This window comes from Sander vitreus, chromosome 7 (assembly GCF_031162955.1).
Source record: "Sander vitreus isolate 19-12246 chromosome 7, sanVit1, whole genome shotgun sequence".
Taxonomy (NCBI): Eukaryota; Metazoa; Chordata; class Actinopteri; order Perciformes; family Percidae; genus Sander; species Sander vitreus.
Window position 1 is genome coordinate 9,746,482 of NC_135861.1, and position 20,299 is coordinate 9,766,780.

The window sequence follows — 20,299 nt, forward strand, 5'->3', positions numbered from 1 at the left end:
AGCACTTGCACTGTTAAACTTTGATTATGTGACCAGCTTCTTGGTGGCTTCTCTCTGCTAAAAACTTCATCACAGCATCTTGTAAGATAAAGCCGTGCAGTGGAATATTCAGCACAATGTAATAGAGTCATCCTCACATGTAACACAGGGTTTTTCGCCACAACCCATGATATCTGTTGCGCTGATATAGAACATCAAATACAGACCTTTGATAAAATATTGCATATGGCATTTTTTTTTTTTATGTTGTCCTGTGAGTGGGTGTGAAAATATTTTTCACTGTGAATGTCGTCTGGTATTTAAAACATTCATCAGCTTGTGTTTTATCCTGAATCCTGAAAGTTTTAAAAGGCTTTTAAGACTATTTTTTTCTTAACACAGACATATTGCCGTTAGGGATGGGCGATATATATCATCTACGATAATATCGTCATTGTTGTGTTGTCGTCAACGATGTGCAAATTGACATTATCGAGTATTTGGTTATTACATACATCTTGTGATGCACTTTTGGACACATCATCAGTGATAGTACCTAAGGTCATAGGGGGTTTCGGGTCTTTCAACTTCAGACCCCCTCACCCAGGCGACCCGACTGGGAGTGATCAGTTCCCGGCCTGTGTCCAAGAAGCGTTCGCCCACTGTTTGTCCCTCCTGATCCACAGACATCCTGAGGCTTTCTCTGCAGCCTCTGAAGCTGTACTGATGGCTCTTCTCTTGCGTGCCCCTGTGATTCCCAGGAGCCTGTAGGCCCTGCACAGTGATTTTCCTGCAAAGCCCCTTCCCCCAACCTCGATGGGCAAGCACTGTGCACGCCACCCCCGTCTCCAACACTCCTCTACCAGCTCCACATATTTCTCCCTCTTCCTTTCACTGGCTTCCTCCATCCTCTCCTCCCAGGGCACTGTTAGCTCCAACAAGATAATCTGCTTGGATGTTACTGAGAATAGAACCATGTCGGGTCTAAGGCTGGTCTCCACGATGTCTCGGGGGAATCTGAGTTGCTTCCCCAGGTCCACTCTTAGCTGCCAGTCATTCCCTGTTCCTAGCAGGCCTGTCTGAACTTTTGGTCGGGAAGGCGGGTGTTCTCCCGCTCTTAAGAATGAAATATTGCGCCTTGGTGGTTGTAAACCCTTGCTCTGATCGATGGCAGTAGTGATGGACTCAGCAACCGCCTTCAGCACCTGGTCATGGCGCCAGCTGTAGCGACCATCCCCAAGTGCTTTAGGACAGCTGCTGAGGATGTGCTCCAGAGTTCCCCTTCCCCAGCACAAGGTGCATGCTGGAGTCTCAACCTTGCCCCAACAAATGAGATTAGATAGGCTGGGCAGGGTGTCATAGACCGACTGAATGAGAAATTTGATGTGATAGGGCTCAGCCCTCCACAGCTCCGCCCATGAAATCTTTCTTTCCATGTCATCTTCCCATCTGGTCCATGCGCCCTGTTGCCTCAATCCCACCATATGGCTCACTTCTTTTTGGATTAGGTCCCGCCTTTCCTTGCCCTTCAGTTTGTTTTAATGGGTTGTTGGAGTGCTTCCCAGTCTTGCACGGCTGATAGCCACGGAACCCACCATTTCCTTGTGATTCTGCCTGGTCCACTGCCTCATGTGCCCTCCACTTTCTGCCAGTCCTGACCTCAATGCCAGCTTGAGATACTCTTGGGTCCTTGGATTCCCTATACTGAAGCACCTCCCTTGCTCTGATAACCATGAACTCCTCACTAAGGCTGTTGATCGGTAGCGTTAGCTTGTTTTTGTTGCTGTAGAGGGAAATGCTGCTCTGACTTCTTGGCAAGCCCAACCACCGTCACACGTAATTGCTCAGGCTCCTCTCAAATCCTTCCACGGTGTAGATTGGAAATTCATACACCAACAATGGCCACAATATCCTAGGTAGGATGCCATGTTGGTATAACTAGGCTTTGAATTGAACTGTAGTCAGCCAGCTCTCCAGTTGTTCATTTGTTGCCCTGATGGAAGCGACATCCTTTAGAGAGCAGTCAAAGGTTTTTCCAAGGCTCTTCACAGGCTTCATTGTGACTGATGGGATTTGGGTACTTCCTAGGGAGAAGTGGAACCGGTCTGTTACCTTCTCTCTCTTCAGTACCAGGGACCTGGATTTTTCTGGCTTGAAACGCATCCTAGCCCAGGTGGTTAACCTCTCTAAGCCCTGGAGGATCCATCTGCATCCTGGGACTGACAAAGTTGTTACTGTCAGATCGTCCATGAATGCCCTGATGGGGGGCTGATGGATTCCGGACTTGGTTTTGGGGTCTCTGCATTCCGGCTCAGCGGATTTGACTAGCATGTTCATGGCCAGGGAAAAGAGAATCACTGAAACAGTGCATCCAGTGATGATCCCCTTTTCCAGACGATGCCGCTCAGATGTAACTTTGCCGGAAGTGAACCTCAGATTAAAGTTGTTATAATAATCCATGATGAGGATCTTGATGCTGCTCGGAACATGATGTCTCCCCAGTGCCTCCTCCACTAGCTTGTGGGGTATGGAGCCATACGCATTGGCTAAGTCCAGCCATAGTACAGCCAGGTTTCCTTTCCCTTCATGAGCCTCTCTGATCAGTTGTGTCACCACTCCACTGTGTTCAAGGCACCCGGGAACCCCTGGGATCCCTCCCTTTTGCACAGAGGGGTCGATGTACTGCTTCTTTAGGAAGTAGTCTGACAGCCGTTGGGAAAGGATACTGAAAAATATCTTCCTCTCGACATTTAGCAGCGAGATGGTCTTAAACTGCTCAATGGTGGTTGACTTTTCTTCCTTCGGAACCCACACCCCTTCTGCAGATCTCCATTGTTGGGCAACTTTCCCCCTCCTCTGGATGACCCTCAGGATCTTCCACAGATGGTGCAAGAGCTTGGGGCACCTCTTGTATACCAGATATGGCACACCATTGGGTCCTGGTGCTGAGCTGGTTCTGGCAGCCTTAACAACAGTTTGGATTTCATTCCAACTGGGTACTTTGGTGTTGAAGTCAGTGGTTGGTGTAGATGGGTTGATGAGGTGTCTGCATTCACCGAGGTCCTCTTTCCGGGCTGTATCGCTATAGGTGTCATGCAGATAGGCGTCTATTTCCTCTTTTGAGCAAGTGAGGTGCCCACTGCGCTACTGGCCTAGCAGCTGTTTGGTAAACCCAAAAGGGTTTGCTAGGAAGGCAGCTTGTCTTTTGGCTCTCTCCTTAGCCCGCCTCCTATGCCACTCTGCTCAGTGGAGGGTCAGCAGCTTCTTTCTGAGAATGCCCTGTAGTTCTGCCAGCCCTGGCTTCATATCCTCGGTTGCCCCACTGAACTGCCTCTTTAAGTCGAAGTTCCTGTCTCAGCTGTGCAATCTTCTCTGCCCTGCGGTTCTTGGAGTACTGGTTTGTAGCAGCGTGCATCTCCACTGAGCCAAACCTTTCGGTGGCAAAGCTGATGATTATGGTTGTCATTGTTTGGAGTTTCCTGTCTGCCACTCCCTTCATCGTAGCTTACAGGATACCATCCACATTATCATCAAATTTCTGCCACTCACTTTGCTGGCTGGAGGCCACTTAACCCGCCGTTGGTGTTGTGGGATGCCTGGTGCTTGGGCTTCCGGGAACATGGAGGTTCTGAGCGCTCTGGGGTGACTCCGGGCTCAGCTCCTCCTGCGTCTCACCGCTGTGCAGCTAGCAGGCCGAGCTAGCTACCGGCAGGATCGAGATAAGACCTCCGGCAAGACCAGAGGAGGAGGACTGTGCATTGTTGTGCATAATGAATGGAATACCAACAGCAGGATCGTTGCCCAGCACTGCTCACCTGACCTGTCGGTAATATGCAGACCATTTTATTTACCAAGAGAGCACACTGTAGTGACTGTTACTGCCGTCTACATAGCCCCCGATGCTAACGTTAGCACAAGTTTGGCTCACCTGCTAACCATAGTCAACAAACTGCAGCGCGATCACCCGGAGGGGATACATATTGTAGCAGGGGACTTTAACAAGGCGTCCTTTAAGTCTGTACTCCCCAGCTTTTTCCAGCATGTAGATTGTGCTACTAGAGGGAAGAACACACTAGACCATGTATACTCTAACATCAAGAAAACATACAGAACTGCGCCTCTCCCTCACCTGGGCCGGTCAGATCACATCCAACTACTCCTGATCCCAGCATACACCCCGGTCAGAAGGACTGTACAGCCAAGTAGAAGGACTATCAAAACCTGGCCTGGACCAGGTCCAGGACTGCTTCCAATAAGGACATGGTTGTGTGCAATATGTTATAGAACAGAGCCCTTTGTTTATTATTATGATTTCATCTTGCTTGTGTGCCGCATAATTTACATTACAGCAGAGGTGTACAACTGAATGTTTACTCAGCGTTCAATGTTCCTACACTAGTTCAATTAGTATTTTGTATGTCTTTGAATTGTTTTTACTTGAATACTTACATTTTAAAGAAAATAAATAAGAACTGTTTTCATTCAACATTGTGCCCATTATTATCATCAGTGATTAAGACTTTTAAAAACACATTTTTAAAGGATATCTTCTAATTATCGTTATCGTCAAAATTACCAAAAATATTGAGATATTATTTTTTGTCCATATCGCCCACCCCTAATTGCTGTGTCTCCTGGATAATTTATTTTACTCTTATTTTATGGATAAGCTAATGCCAGCAGTTACACATATTTCAATTCATAAACCGTGTTTTTCATAAGTTTGCTATATGTTCAACACCACTAAACAGGGCTCTAGAGCGACGAAAATTTGTAAGGGTGCGACTAAGATTTTTCCTAGGTCGCACCGGTGCACCTAACGTCCTCGCATCCGCTGCCTCTCCACGAACAAAGCAATGTCGTTTATATTGATATGGTTTAATGTTGCGTTACATGACCCATTCCTTCTGTAAAGCCGTGCCTGTGTTTGGATCTCTCCTCCGCGCGGCCCCGCCCCCATTCACGCACACACGGCTCCGCTGCTGCTGACATTTGTCTGCAGTTTTAATTGTTATTAACACAGCTGTATATTGTTAAGTATGAGAGGGAAACCTGTATTGGTACCAGTGTTTCCGCTGGTAACTCTCTGTTATTGCAGCCGCCACGGCAAAAAACACATTAGAAGTTATTAAATGCAACTAACTTCAGTTGGTTGAGTAATAGCTTGTGAGATGGAGCCTGCTGGACCTGGGCAAGAGATGTGACCCATGGCCAGAATATCATAGTTCATAAAAATGCAGCGCAGTGACAATACAGACATGAGTCAGCCGTCACTCTCTGAGTAGCATACGTTTCAGTCCATCGCATTCCCCCTCTCTCCCCCTCTCTCTTCCTGTTTTTCTTTTTTTTAAAAGACTTAGGCCTTTATTTTGATAGGAAAGCTGAAGACATAAAAGGGGAGAGAGACGGGGGAATGACATGCAGGAAAGGGACGCAGGTCGGAGTCGAACCTCTATATATACCAACTGAGGTATTCAGGCGTCCTCTCTCTCTTTTAATCAGTCTGTTATTGTTGTTGAAAACAAGTGAAGGAGCTTTCTCAGAGATATATATTTTTTAAATATATCCTAGGCTATTTATTTCAGATAACTTTCATTTACATGTGTTGCAGCTGTATATTTTCAAACTGGGAAGGAAACCCTTTCTTTGCATTTTATTTTAATCACAATCTGTTTTAATGAAAGAGTTTGTGAAAAGTGGCTTTGACTTAAAACTGAACATTTAGCCCACTTTGTAAAAAAATACAGAGCTATATATCGTGTATCGCCATTCAGCGTTAACGGCGATGCAAGGAAAAATTTGGGTGCACCTAAATTTTGTGCTGGTGTACCTAAGGTTAGGCGCACCAGTGCAACCAGGGCACAAAGTTAGTCTGGAGTCCTGCTAAATACTACAGTACCCATGAGTCTCAGTGGCCTGCTACAACCACACTTTGTACCAGCTATTCATCAACCTGCAGCATGTAACATTTTTACATGGGTTTTAGAGTGGTCTGCCATTCAAACCTAAAACCCAGCGAGTGTTCCCTGTGGATCAGCCCAACCAGCTTGTTCACTAGTCTCAAGAGGGACATTGTGTGTGGCACCATCTGCTTGACTACATGAGGAGATTTCTCAGCTAGAAAAAGGGTTTTTTGTACTCTCAACTTTGAGACTAAGTTGGTCCTGTTAAAGCTGCACAAAGACATGACCGTGTACTGTGAAACATGACTCTTGTACTTACAAACCCACAGGTAATTATCACCCGACTCTGCAGTTACCCTCAGTTCAACGAAGCCTTTTATGTTTTGGTTTTTTGGCCCATAACTTTACTGTCTTGGTTCATTTTCCCCATTCTTATCCATCTTGTTTCCCACAGAAACAACAGCTGTTTTCAGCCAAAAAAAAGCTCTGATAAACTCACTGTAAGCTACCTAACCAGCACCAAATGGCACACGGACACAGTTTGCAAGTAGCTGATGAACATACTGTATGGAGCAGCTAAATAGCCAGATATTTTGTTCAGGACTTGGACTTAGACTAAAACAGAGCTAAATGGAAAGTCCTTATTTGTCAGGTGGGCAGAAAGATGACTTCTAATGAATGTTTTATGATGCTTTATGTTCATTAGTAAAATAATGCAAGAGATACAGGGACCCATCCATCAAAACATGGGTGGTCAATCAGGGAAAACATGCCACAATGGCCCAAAACACTTTTATTAGGAGAAACGTGATGCAACAACGAAAAAAAACAAGCTTATACATGCAACCTTAAACTTTAACATGTCAATTAATGTAACTGACATGTTTTCCACTAAGAAAAAACCTGACCTCCCAATGCACGGTCTAACCCCACTACCTAGACACATCCATCTCTGCCTATCTCAGGGGATCATGAGCACACCAGCCTCCAATCTACAAATGAAACTGGGTAATTATAGCCAACTGTCGGCTGCGCACAAAGCCATGAATTATATTCCATAACGCTTTCCACAACCGATTTGTTACATCACGTGATAGCTATCAACTGCTTAAATACAAGCAGCAAGCTCAGAAGCCAAGCCCATTGGTGTAAGATGGATGGCACACAAGACCTGAATCAATGTGTATCCCACACAATCTGGGAATCAAGCTAAAGACTAGCTGCTGCTCTCACTTCAAAATGAAAAAAAGATCCTGACTGGTTAGCCCACAGCTCTGCCCTACTTGTAGATTCTCATACAATCACACATTTCCTGTAGATCCTTGCCCAAGGAACTGTGAATGGTACCGATGAAAGATTTTATATACACATGTTCCCTGCATGAAAAGTGAGAGATATGGCTTCCCACTATGAAAGCATTATGTGGGAGACATGACTAGAAAAAATAAGCTGTTTGTCAGTGAAAAAAGCACAGTTCTAACTGATGTTCAGTTACAAATGTGTTAAGATGAGTTTTTCCTCATTTAATATTACTAAAATCTGAAAAGAACATTAGATTAAAAAAAATGTCTTTATTTGCCCTAAATTAACCATTAGTTGACATTTCCATGATGAACAGGGAAAGATGTCATCATATTTTTGCACTTATCACATTTATGACAGAGGATGTTCTTAGAAAGTTTGGGGCCACAACTAGTAATCAGGAAAGAATGTTGACCCTCTTGCATATTTTTTTCAGGTGTTGGTGGAGACCAAAACAAAGCAAAGGCTGAATATTGTATCAATGTTGCGTTTTCTACAGTATTTGTTGCACTGCCTAAGTGGCCGAAACAAACTAATCATTAGTGCAACTTTAATACTCACATGCTATTATTCTGCCCATGGTGCTATGAAGTGATCCCTTTCTAGTGTGACTACACTGTAAAATATGTCAGATAAAATCCACTGCTCATTGTCTAAGGTAGACTGAAATCAAAACATATCCTTTAAATATATATAGCAATCGGATGCTATTCCTAAATGGATGCCCTTACTAAATTAAAAGCTGTTGTTGAGTTTCTGAATCAAGTTCTGTCTGACTGGGGCTGTATAAAAAGCAGCATAATGCAGATTGGAAACAGAGACCAGTTTAACAACTGCTTTTGTTTTCAGCTTTACCTGAAAACCAAAAACCATATGGGAACAGCCCACAGGAAGACAACGTTGAACACAGGTTGAGATAAGGTGCTCCTGGTGTCTGTATCTCAGCTCTGCCCTCAAGTCCAAAAGCAGTCTTCCAGTCTTTCATCTGATTGCGTATGCATATCAGTATCACAGACAAACAAACACACGTGCTGCCTACAGAGTTGACTGTGTGTTTGGGTATATTTGTGTCTCTTCCATGAGATTGTAGCTGCACTCGCTTCCAGCCCTCCAAAACATTACTCCCTCAGTAGGAATAATTTAATTTGTTACGACTTTCCACACAGAACATTATCTGTGTGAACAACACTTGAGCAATCACTCAGTCATTTAGTTCAGGCTATCTAAAGAGATTAGGGAAATCACATATTGGAGGAAACACTAGGAGTGTGCAACTTCTCGGAACGCTTAATTTGCGTCACTCCCAAAACTTGGTGCCGGTTTCTGCTCCTCCGCCCATTCACAACGCCTCAAGAGGAGGCTGGTAATCACTGCAATTAACGTTCTTCTAATTAAGGCTTTGCTTGGTAGTACTTTAATGGACCGCACAATACTGACAAATTAATCCATGCTCAGATAATAAATCTGATTTGACAAAGCACAAAATCATTAAACTCATGACCCAATGACGGTATCCAACAGAGTGTGTGAGATGCTGTGATTGGTTGCAGCTGGGTAAAGGGCTCTTGTTGGCATTCGTCTTTGCTTTGAAACAATTATTTTCATATCCAGATTTTGTGTCACTGTTTTGTTTTTTATTGATGCTATAGATATGTCATAGGATATACCTGTCATTTTGGGATAGGCCTCTTAGTTCCCTTAGTTAGACTATAGTGTGCTTCCAAATTTGTAGCCAACAGTTTGGGGAAGGCTCGTTCCTGTTTGGACGCCAATACCTTCATGCACAAATCAAGGTTTTTGGCCAACTTTGGGATTTAGAACAATGTTGATTGCAAGCCAGGCCTTCTCACCCAACATCCGTGGCCGTCGCCGATCTTACTATAGCTTGTGTGGCTGAATGGGTGTAAATCCCTGCAGCCAGCTTCCGCAAAGCCTTCCCATTAGAGTGGAGGCTGTCATAAGAATGCTGATTTTTTTAAATGATACGTTTAACAATAACATATGGGTGTAATGTTTAGGTATCCATATACTTTGGCCACATACTGTGTTTAAGCGATCAAAGACATAAACAGTTAATATCAGGTTTTGGTCTCAGCCCTGAGAATGAGACAGGCAGTGTTTCTTTCGAGACTCTCCATTTTCTGCCGGTGTTGAATAGTCATACAGCTCTGCAGCATTGTACTCACTCTGTCTCTCTCTTTGTTTTTCAAAGACTCACTGCACTGCTGCTGTCACTCTCTCCACCTACATGTTTACAGTGCAGAGAAGCCTTTTGTTGGAGGCTGTTAAAAGCCATTCTGGGAAATACAGGAAATTTCCAACTGAAACAAAAGTTGACAATGCATATTGAGAGGAGATGGGTACAGGATTATTTTTTATTATTATTATTATTATTATTATTATTATTATTATTATTACACTTCAGCTACTGGAACAAGTTGGAAATCAAACAATTTTGATGTAGAACAATGTCGGAGCATCTGAGGGTGGATTTATGTCACAGGCTGGATCACCAAGTAAAGAGGGCTCCTAACCTATAGGGCTCCCCAAGACCCGGTTTCAATGCATGTCAATGGGTCTTGGTAATTTGTTAAATTTTAAAATTAGTTTGAAACACAATAAGGCCTAATTTCCTGCATTATTACCTAATTGTGAGGCCCTGTGTTGTGGAGGAGCTCTGTGTGAAAACAGAAAACTTACATGGTGGAATTCCCTTATTATGTTATGTAATGAAGCTGCAAAGTATACAGTAGTCTTCAGAGACCAGCTGTAGTTAATGCGAGTTTGGAGGCGACAGGCACATTGCACAGCGGGCTGTAAGGTTGGGATGGGGGGGTTAATAGGTGCACAAGAGCTAACTTTTCCCCGGTGCCCCCTAACTAGTTAATCAGGCCATTTTGTTCTTGCATCATATAGCAAAGATTTGAGCCAAGTCACCTCATGCACACTTGTTGGGTAGTGGATGCATCCTGGTGCCGAGTGGGAAGACCAGAATTCATGCATTTCTTATTATGCTGCTCACAATTCTTCAGAATCTTCCACTGCACTGTGATTGCTAAATTAAGCAGTGAATACCATGCTTTGTGGTGCACATGACTCCCGACCGAAACAGGTCAGCCAGAAAGATAACAGAGATCCACATTATGCTTCAGACTCCTTCCCAAAAGTCTCAGTTTAGTTACTGCTGTGTGTGTGTGTGTGTGTGTGTGTGTGTGTGTGTGTGTGTGTGTGTGTGTGTGTGTGTAAGTGAGAATGAGAAAAACAGGGTTTGTAAGCTTGTAGAAATCCTACAACGTAAGAAATTTCAAAACGGACACACCCAGGCCTCTTATCTAGTGACTCATTGTGGTATTGCTGTCCCTGTTGAAATTTATTAAATCAATTCAAATATTGATTAAATGGAACATTCATTTAAATTGTGACCTTAAAATAAAAAGTCAAATTGAATCGTGGATTCAGAGAATTGCGACACCCCTACTTGCTAGCTTAGGTTGTGTAAATCAGTGGGATATCAGAGAAATATTAGCCAAATGTATGACTCATAAACACAACACTTTCATTTCTCACATTTTGCTGAGGTTTGGGTATGAGCCAGTCGGGGGGGCGGGGGGGCGGGGGGGGGGGGGGGGGGGGTCATAATAGGAGCGCTTTTGAAATTATACAAATACCATTAGCATATATTCGAAATTTCTGCAAATAGTCTCCCACACTTTGCATAGCTTTGTAAAATTAGCCTATATTAAGAGATTTTTTCAGCCTCTGATATTTTATAATGATTGTGACCTTTAGTGATGTTTGCTGCTGTAATCCAAAACTCCTCGTGCCTTTCAAAGTGACCATGCTCTGCACTTATACACATACAGTATTCATTCTCAATAACTCAATGTGCTCTCAGGAGACCTTGGCAGAGGAATGATCTACAATGTGGCCCGTATTGGGAATAGCACTTAGACCTCATCCAAGATATTGTTTGTTCGGTGCATAGTCAATATGGTGGCAGCTCTATCTCTATGATTGATAAGGTCCTCGGTATGGGGGCCCAGCTTTCCATTAGAGGAGAATGCCTTCCACTGATTTATGCTGTCATGTGAGCAGCTCATTTCCTCATAATCCTTTGTTCTTTAACCATGTTTACAGTTGGGCTTCATTCTCCTACACCAGGTACTCCCTTTCAACAATCCTCCATTTTTTTCTCTTTGAGATTTTTTATTCCTTCAATACATGTTTTAAAGAGTCGGTAGCTGCCGTGCTCTTGGGAGGAAAATTAAGTGTTGAATACACTTCTTAATTTCATTTATTCACTCATTTGTGCAGCGCACGCCTCACCGTGCTGGGTGGGTTTGTGTGGTCTTGGGCTGACACACACATTTCGCTTGGCAGAAGGCCACGAGGGACACCAGAGAACAGCTGTTCCTGAAGCTGTGGGTTCTCCCAGCAAGGCAGACGGAGCTACCCGTGGTACAGTGTGTGTGTGTGTGTGTGTGTGTGTGTGTGTGTGTGTGTGTGTGTGTCTACTCAGTAACTAACAGCCAAGAGGCCATATGGACACAATAGATGGACTCTTGCTGTCATTAGCAAATTCATTGAAACTAACTATTGTCTCTCTGTGCTAGTGTCATCTCAGTATTGAGAGTGTATACAGTTCCTGTCATAATCAGGATTTGTTTTTCTTTTGGTGCACTCTTTTCTTTTTAAACTGAACAATCGTCTGAGTGAATGGAATTGCTCACTGACTGGAACATTTCAAACTCTGTTCCCTTGAGCTCTTGCTGTTGCAGTGCCACTTTCTGTTTTCAACCAAACCAACATGGAAGCAGAGAGAAATTACAACATCAAGGGTAAATTTCTTGAGTATTTAATTGTGTATGGATGGGAGATTACAGTGGACTGCAGGGAGCCAGGAATTGTAAATTTGTTTTAGTACACTCATGTGTCACTCCTTAACTTTCTGAATATATTGTGCACATTTGTGATTGTAAATAAAGTGCAGTGTATATAGCAAACTCCCAGGGAGAGGAAACACTTCCCTGATGTAGCCAGTGTTAGTGGCCAAAAGGAAGCTCTGCTAATTGAATTCTCCAGTTCAGTGGTGAAGATGGCTGCACGGAGCAGCCAAAGTGCTGCAGATACTTGACTCATTTTGAGGTCAGTTAAAGACTGGAGGTCCACCAGTGGCCAAACAGCTGACTAGAATTCATAAACATCACACATTCATACTGTCACACCGAATCACGGAGGAGACATGGACTAGTTCACATGTTCAAAGTTAAAGTTACAATTTGCAACTATCTTCTTGTCCAAATCTAAGAAAATAAGATATATATATATATATATATATATATATATATATATATATATATATATATATATATATATATATATATATGTATATGTGTGTAAACTATCTACAGCATGTGGCAGGGTATGAAACACAACCAGCATTTACTCACCTGGTTGATCATTTCAAATAAGTCAGTGCAAAACAGAACCAGTGCACCAGCACTGAAATATTTCCGATTATCTTTTTGCATTTTAATATACTTAACTGGAAATGGAACATTTCCCAACATTTTGTTGATTTAATAAACAATATGGTAACACACGAAACATTCCTGTTTTTACTGTACTCAAGCATTTAATGCCCAACGTACATATTGGAGCTTTAATGCACCAATGTATGCACTTTATTTCAAAGACACATGATTGCCAAATTGATTTGAACATACAATATGTAATTATCTACTAGCCACTAGGGGTCTCTCAGTGTAAACAATAACAAAAGATAGAGCAATGCCGTCATTGCAGTCAGTTTCTCCCGCTAGGTGTCGAATTATCCGCAGAAGTCTCCTACTCTCTTAAACAAATGGACCAGGTGCAGTAAAAACACTTGATAAAGCAGTTCAAAGTTAAAAATCAGGTTTGTTTTCGGAAGTGTAGTACAATATGTAACACTAACTTATTGTTCATTAGACGTGACATGAGTGACACGTGCGGTTAGGCCATGGCGAGAAGAGGGAGATAGGTAACGTTAGCCAACATATTTATTTTAAAAAGTCACATTTGAATAGTAATTTCAGCATTCGAATACTATTGATTTTTTTACTATTCGAATTATATTCGACTTTCGTTATTTGTCCCAACAGCCCTAATTCATGACAGCTTCTGGCAGACAACCACAATGCTTGACACATGCACAAAGGGATATGACACCATTGACAGGCCAAATTGATTTGAACATACAATATGTAATTATCTACTAGCCACTAGGGGTCTCTCAGTGTAAACAATAACAAAAGATAGAGCAATGCCGTCATTGCAGTCAGTTTCTCCCGCTAGGTGTGAAATTTTCCGCAGAAGTCTCCTACTCTCTTAAACAAATGGACCAGGTGCAGTAAAAATCTTGTGTCAATCTTCCTCTATAATACCATTGAAATTTCATTTGTTATTTTTTTTAATTTTCAAATAATATTCAAATATTTAATGCTCAAATGCAGTCTGTTAAATAATATGTACTATACTCCTAAGGCTAATGCATTGTCAATGCCACTGAAAGCATGTGGTTGTTGTTACACGTTCGGTCCACTAGAGGGACTTCCAACATTAGCCTGGCCTTGAAGGGGAACTACGTCATGGCGCATTGCACGCAACTTTGTTTACGTACATTTTCCACCACGAGCACACAGCGACAAACACAAATCAACAGAGAACTCTGAAATGAAACATTATCTAACAAGTGTAGTGAAGCGGCTGTTGTTAAGGCTAAAGGTGCTCGGTTAGCACAATGACATCATGTCATAAAGCACAGCCGAAACAATTTGTCATGAACTAAGTAACAAACGATGCTAACGGCATTAATAACTAAGCCATGAGTTTAGTTAATTATCTGGCTATAATAAGACCACGTTGGATATGTAATCGCTGACAACCAGGACAATTTCATAGTTGTTGGTATAAACCGGGACATTTTAGCGTCCCAACAGGCTTTTGTCGGGACTTGGGACAAGCAACTGAAAATCAGGACTGTCCCGGTCAAACCGGGACGTCTGGTCACTGTAATTAGAAGGTAATATATGAAGTCAAAGCTAACTCTAAACTAAACAGCTGTCGGGCAGCTAACATATAAACATTAGCTTTCTCCATGAAGCTCCCAGCTAAGCTAACGTTACTATAACTCACGACGCAGTTAGGATTTTAAAGTCATGTTAAAACTATTGCCCATCCTTCTTCCGATTTCCAGCCGCAGACTGTCACTCCCCCCTATACTAACGTTACTCGGTACGTAACGTTAGCTTAGACCTGACAATGCCTTGTGGTTCTCACTCCCACTAACTTATTGTTCATAAGACGTGACATGAGTGACACGTGCGGGTAGGCCATGGCGAGAAGAGGGAGATAGGTAACGTTAGCCAACATATTTATTTTAAAAAGTCACATTTGAATAGCAATTTCAGCATTCGAATACTATTGATTTTTTTACTATTCGAATTATATTCGACTTTCGTTATTTGTCCCAACAGCCCTAATTCATGACAGCTTCTGGCAGACAACCACAATGCTTGACACATGCACAAAGGGATATGACACCATTGACAGGCCAAATTGATTTGAACATACAATATGTAATTATCTACTAGCCACTAGGGGTCTCTCAGTGTAAACAATAACAAAAGATAGAGCAATGCCGTCATTGCAGTCAGTTTCTCCCGCTAGGTGTCGAATTATCCGCAGAAGTCTCCTACTCTCTTAAACAAATGGACCAGGTACAGTAAAAATCTTGTGTCAATCTTCCTCTATAATACCATTGAAATTTCATTTGTTATTTTTTTTTAATTTTCAAATAATATTCAAATATTTAATGCTCAAATGCAGCCTGTTAAATAATATGTACTATACTCCTAAGGCTAATGCATTGTCAATGCCACTGAAAGCATGTGGTTGTTGTTACACGTTCGGTCCACTAGAGGGACTTCCAACATTAGCCTGGCCTTGAAGGGGAACTACGTCATGGCGCATTGCACGCAACTTTGTTTACATACATTTTCCACGAGCACACAGCGACAAACACAAATCAACAGAGAACTCTGAAATGAAACATTATCTAACAAGTGTAGTGAAGCGGCTGTTGTTAAGGCTAAAGGTGCTCTGTTAGCACAATGACATCATGTTATAAAGCACAGCCGAAAAACAATTTGTCATGAACTAAGTAACAAACGATGCTAACGGCATTAATAACTAAGCCAAACGGTGCTGTCACTACTATTTTAGTGATTTATAAGCAACCTGTTTCTTGCAGATTGTCACGTTACTGAGAATACAGCTATCAGAAGGTAATATATGAAGTCAAAGCTAACTCTAAACTAAACAGCTGTAGGGCAGCTAACATATAAACTTTAGCTTTCTCCATGAAGCTCCCAGCTTAGGGTGACCAGATTTCCCGGAACTAAAACCGGGACACTTTGCGCGTGACCGTAGTGCTCGCGCACACACACGCTTTATAACGTGAACATGTGCCAACCCAGGTCAGACATAGACACAGACAGATTAGACACAATTTGGCCAACAGCACACGTAGGCCTACTGCTCACAACATAATGGGGTATCTCAGTTAATATTCATGAATTTTATTGGTATGTAGCCTACATATCTAAGAAATAATATTAAGAGACATTGAGTGAGTTTCATGTGGGACCAACTTTATTTTTCAGAATTAAAGCATTCTTTTGGAAAATGCACCCACTGAACTTGAAAAACTTTGTGAAACGGTATTTTTCATTGCATGGCACTAAACCAATTATTTGGAACTGCTGCCACAGGCTTGAACTAAAGTTATGGTAACACTTTATGGTAAGGGTACATGAATTATGAATTTATGCATGAATTAATTAATGATTTGTGCATTGATGCATGCATGACCTCATGCATGAACAACACATCAACTAAAACATTAGGTAAGGTGGGTCAAATCAGAATTTGCGCAGTGATGACCACATTTTTTTGCAGAAAAATAAATAATCATGCTTAATAAATCATAATTCATAATGATGTGCCCACGTACCTAATGCTTTAGTTGTGTTGTTCATGTATGAGGTCACGAATGACAGACTGTGAACACGTCAATTCCTGGGATATTATGGAATGCAGTAATACATAAATCATTAATTACATAATGCATAATAATACATACTTCAATTAATTCATGCACGAATTCATGATAATTAATGTACCCTTACCGTAAAGTGTTACCAGTGTTATTCAAACCAACGACACACACACACACACACACACACACACACACACACACACTCATTTGATAGAGCAGATAGCTTCCCTATTGGAAACATTCATTCCGTATACAGTATTTGTTAGAGGAGTGAATTTGCTCAAGAATCAATTTGTTGGCTGCTGTGAAATTGTGTACAGGTGTCAGCAAAATTGGCCCGTGTGACGGTTAGTGCTTTTAACGTGGGAATGGTCATGTGGTTCCTTTCGTCAGTCCATGTGTTGTATATGAGCGAAAAGATCCACTCAACGAGAGCATTTGTGCCCGGTTAAAACCCTTTTACTGTCTATGGTTAAAACGACACAGATAAGAAGAGACATTGCAACAATGTTTACAAATATACATTGTAATGCTGGCTGCACACTATGTAAGTATGTATGTTTCACTATGTAATCGCTGACAACCGGGACAATTTCATAGTTGTTGGTATAAACCGGGACATTTTAGCATCCCGACAGGCTTTTGTTGGGACTCGGGACAAGCAACTGAAAATCAGGACTGTCTCGGTCAAACCGGGACGTCTGGTCACTGTAATTAGAAGGTAATATATGAAGTCAAAGCTAACTCTAAACTAAACAGCTGTCGGGCAGCTAACATATAAACTTTAGCTTTCTCCATGAAGCTCCCAGCTAAGCTAACATTACTATAACTCATGACGCAGTTAGGATTTTAAAGTCACGTTAAAACTATTTCCCATCCTTCTTTCGATTTCCAGCCGCAGACTGTCACTCCCCCCTATACTAACGTTACTCGGTACGTAACGTTAGCTTAGACCTGACAATGCCTTGTGGTTCTCACTCCCACTAACTTATTGTTCATAAGACGTGACATGAGTGACACGTGCGGGTAGGCCATGGCGAGAAGAGGGAGATAGGTAACGTTAGCCAACATATTTATTTTAAAAAGTCACATTTGAATAGTAATTTCAGCATTCGAATACTATTGATTTTTTTACTATTCGAATTATATTCGACTTTCGTTATTTGTCCCAACAGCCCTAATTCATGACAGCTTCTGGCAGACAACCATAATGCTTGACACATGCACAAAGGGATATGACACCATTGACAGGCGACAGCAACCAAATGACACAGATCTTTACCGTGAATAAAATTACAGATTACTCTAGGTTTTAACATTGTTAGAAACATTTGGGATAATGTAAGTACACAACTTAACAAAATGTATAACAAGGGTCTAGTCGTTTTTATACATTTTAATGCAGAAAAGTTACATATTATACCTTAAAATGTTCCGTTATTGTTTAATAATGTTTGGTAATGGTCACCATCTTAGTTTAGTATGTTAGTATGCTAACATTTGCTAATTAGCACCAAACACAAAGCTAAGGTTGATGGGACTTACACTGCAATCCCTTGTGCCTCGCCTCTAGCTTGGCTAAGAATTACTCAGAATGTTTTTTAAGTAACAGCATTCAATGAGATGTATAATCTGTGTTTATTAATTTTTTTATTCAATCTGTTGGCCAGAAGATTGCATCAGTGGCAAACTTGATCACAAACTGCTCATAAATGTTTTGCCACAGCCTAGCTTGTATAAAGGCTTCTGCTAGTTATTGTATTTTCCCTTAAGGTGTCAGATACACTGTAAACTTTGTAATGATTTTGAGACTGCACAGATGACTTTCACTTTTTCACTGCCTCAATGCGCTGTAATTGTGGAAAGGACCACTTTACTTTCCTGCACACAGTGTATGATCTGCACTGTGAATTATATTTTGTCTTATTGGAGTTTTATATATTGTGCTGGAGCTCGTGTAATATTCCAGACTTTTTTATAAAGTTTGGATGCTTATGTCTCAAGTTTGTAACTGTGCGTACAGAAGTTAATATCAAGCTTAATGCAACATATAAATGAGTTGTTTATGAGATTTTCTCTTGTCGCTGGAAGAACCGTTGCCCTCAGGTGGTGTGTAAGCATTACATAACAGACAATATAGGGCAGTGTGGGATGGAGCTGGAAGAGACTCGAGACAAGAAAGCAAGATGTGGCTTTCTCCAGAGACCTGCATGAGAAAACAAAGAAATGCTCTTTATGATGCACTGAGAGAGGTTGTTTGAATATCACATAATTGAAAGAAAAATATAGAGTAAGGAATGAAAATAAAATATTTTGAATACAGAACAGTATTGTGAGCTTGTGGGTCTTAAGTCAAACTCCTTCCAGTAGCTGCTGAGACAAACAGATGTCAAAACCTACCACAGTTGTCATGAGTTGCTAAATGTGCTCTGAAAACTTTTTAGCGCTGAGAAACACATAAGGCATTGTAATATTTAATTATACAAAAAGGTATGAACTCTGGTGAGTCATTCTTTTCCCTGTCACAGCGAGGCAATCAATGGCGGGCAGGCAGGCTAAGAGAAGGAAAGTGTCCATGTTTTATTCACTCTTGCAGAGTGATATCAAGCCTTGTTGGAAGCCCCCGTCCTCGTCCCAGGGGCAGAGTGTTGTGGTGTGCTAATGGATTTTGCAACAAGGGCGCATCTCCTGGCGGTTTGAAGATGCAATTATGCTGGTAATGGTAGTGCCACTGCAAAATGAAAGCATCAGCAGAAGCGAAAATGATCATATACAAGATCCCAGCAGTGTGCAGCATGACAAGTTTAATCGCATGTCTGTAATCATCACCTCAAATAACATTATCTGTACACTGCTGGAGACACATTGTACTGTCCTGATGACAAATATATATAACTTCAAGATTATTATGATTTTCAACATCAAAACATAATGTTTTGTAGTTGGTTAATACAAGGTGGGTGTGTAAGAAAGTCATGTTTTACTGCATTGAAAGGCTATAATTCACGTAATGCCCCATAACAATCCATTGTCGTCGTAATTGGGGATGAATGTTGTGAGGAGGAGGCTTTCACGGTGTCAGAGGATGATTCTTACTATGTTCACTCCTTGTACAAAATGTACCCTTAAGACACAAGAGAGGTGGGGCAATATTTCACTCTGAATTCTTTAAAGCATACAGGGAACATAACATATTGTATCAAGGATTGACTAATGCAGACAAACTTCGAAGAGGCAAAAAGGTAATAATAATTCAAAAGACCAGTACCAGTAAAATGCTTGACATGAAGAATCATATCTGATCGGCTTTGATGTTGAGGTGCAGATCGCCTCTACAAACGTGTTCACATGATAAGCACTGTGCCAGGGAGGGAGCTCTACATGCAGCCATGTTCATAATCTGCCTATAATGTTTCTTCTCTATTGGAGACGTTATAATGACGATAGAATCATTGTAAAATGAGGTCAATAAACGTAGACCCATTTTTGGGAATCGGTCTCATTGCATGTTGAAAACCCCAGTTTTACCAGCTGCTGGGGATTTGTATCAACATTATCCCTCTCATAAGATTCTGTGCACATCTAGATACATGGTCCATAGTCTTAAAGCCAATTACATATGATTCAGCAGTGTTTTAATATGGATTCAGCAGGATGTGATATTTTTACTTCAGAAAACAAAAATCTAAATGTATTAGTTTTGAGCAGCTACATAAAAAAGGAAGATGACATGTTTCTGGGATACTTCTAATTACCTGAAATGAAAATGAAAGACCTAATGTCTACTGCCACACTGACAACAGTAAACATGGTAAATGGACGGCATTTATATAGCATTTATAATGCATTTTCACATATCTTACCATTATAATAAATCTATTGTTGTTTCGGGCCCTTTTACCTCGGGCCCCCAGGCATTTGCCTACCTTGCTTCATGGTAAAGTCTGCTCTTGGTGTTTCTTCCTATGAACCAGAGTGTATTTCACTGGTGTTTCTGACTGTGATTGGCAGCGGC

At 41.5% G+C, this 20,299-nt stretch overlaps 1 pseudogene; it reads right to left on the bottom strand.

Annotated features, from left to right (window-relative positions):
* Positions 1-605: 605 nt before the first annotated feature.
* On the bottom strand, positions 606-3,649 carry LOC144520397 (uncharacterized; annotated as a pseudogene).
* Between the last annotated feature and the right edge of the window lie 16,650 nt (positions 3,650-20,299).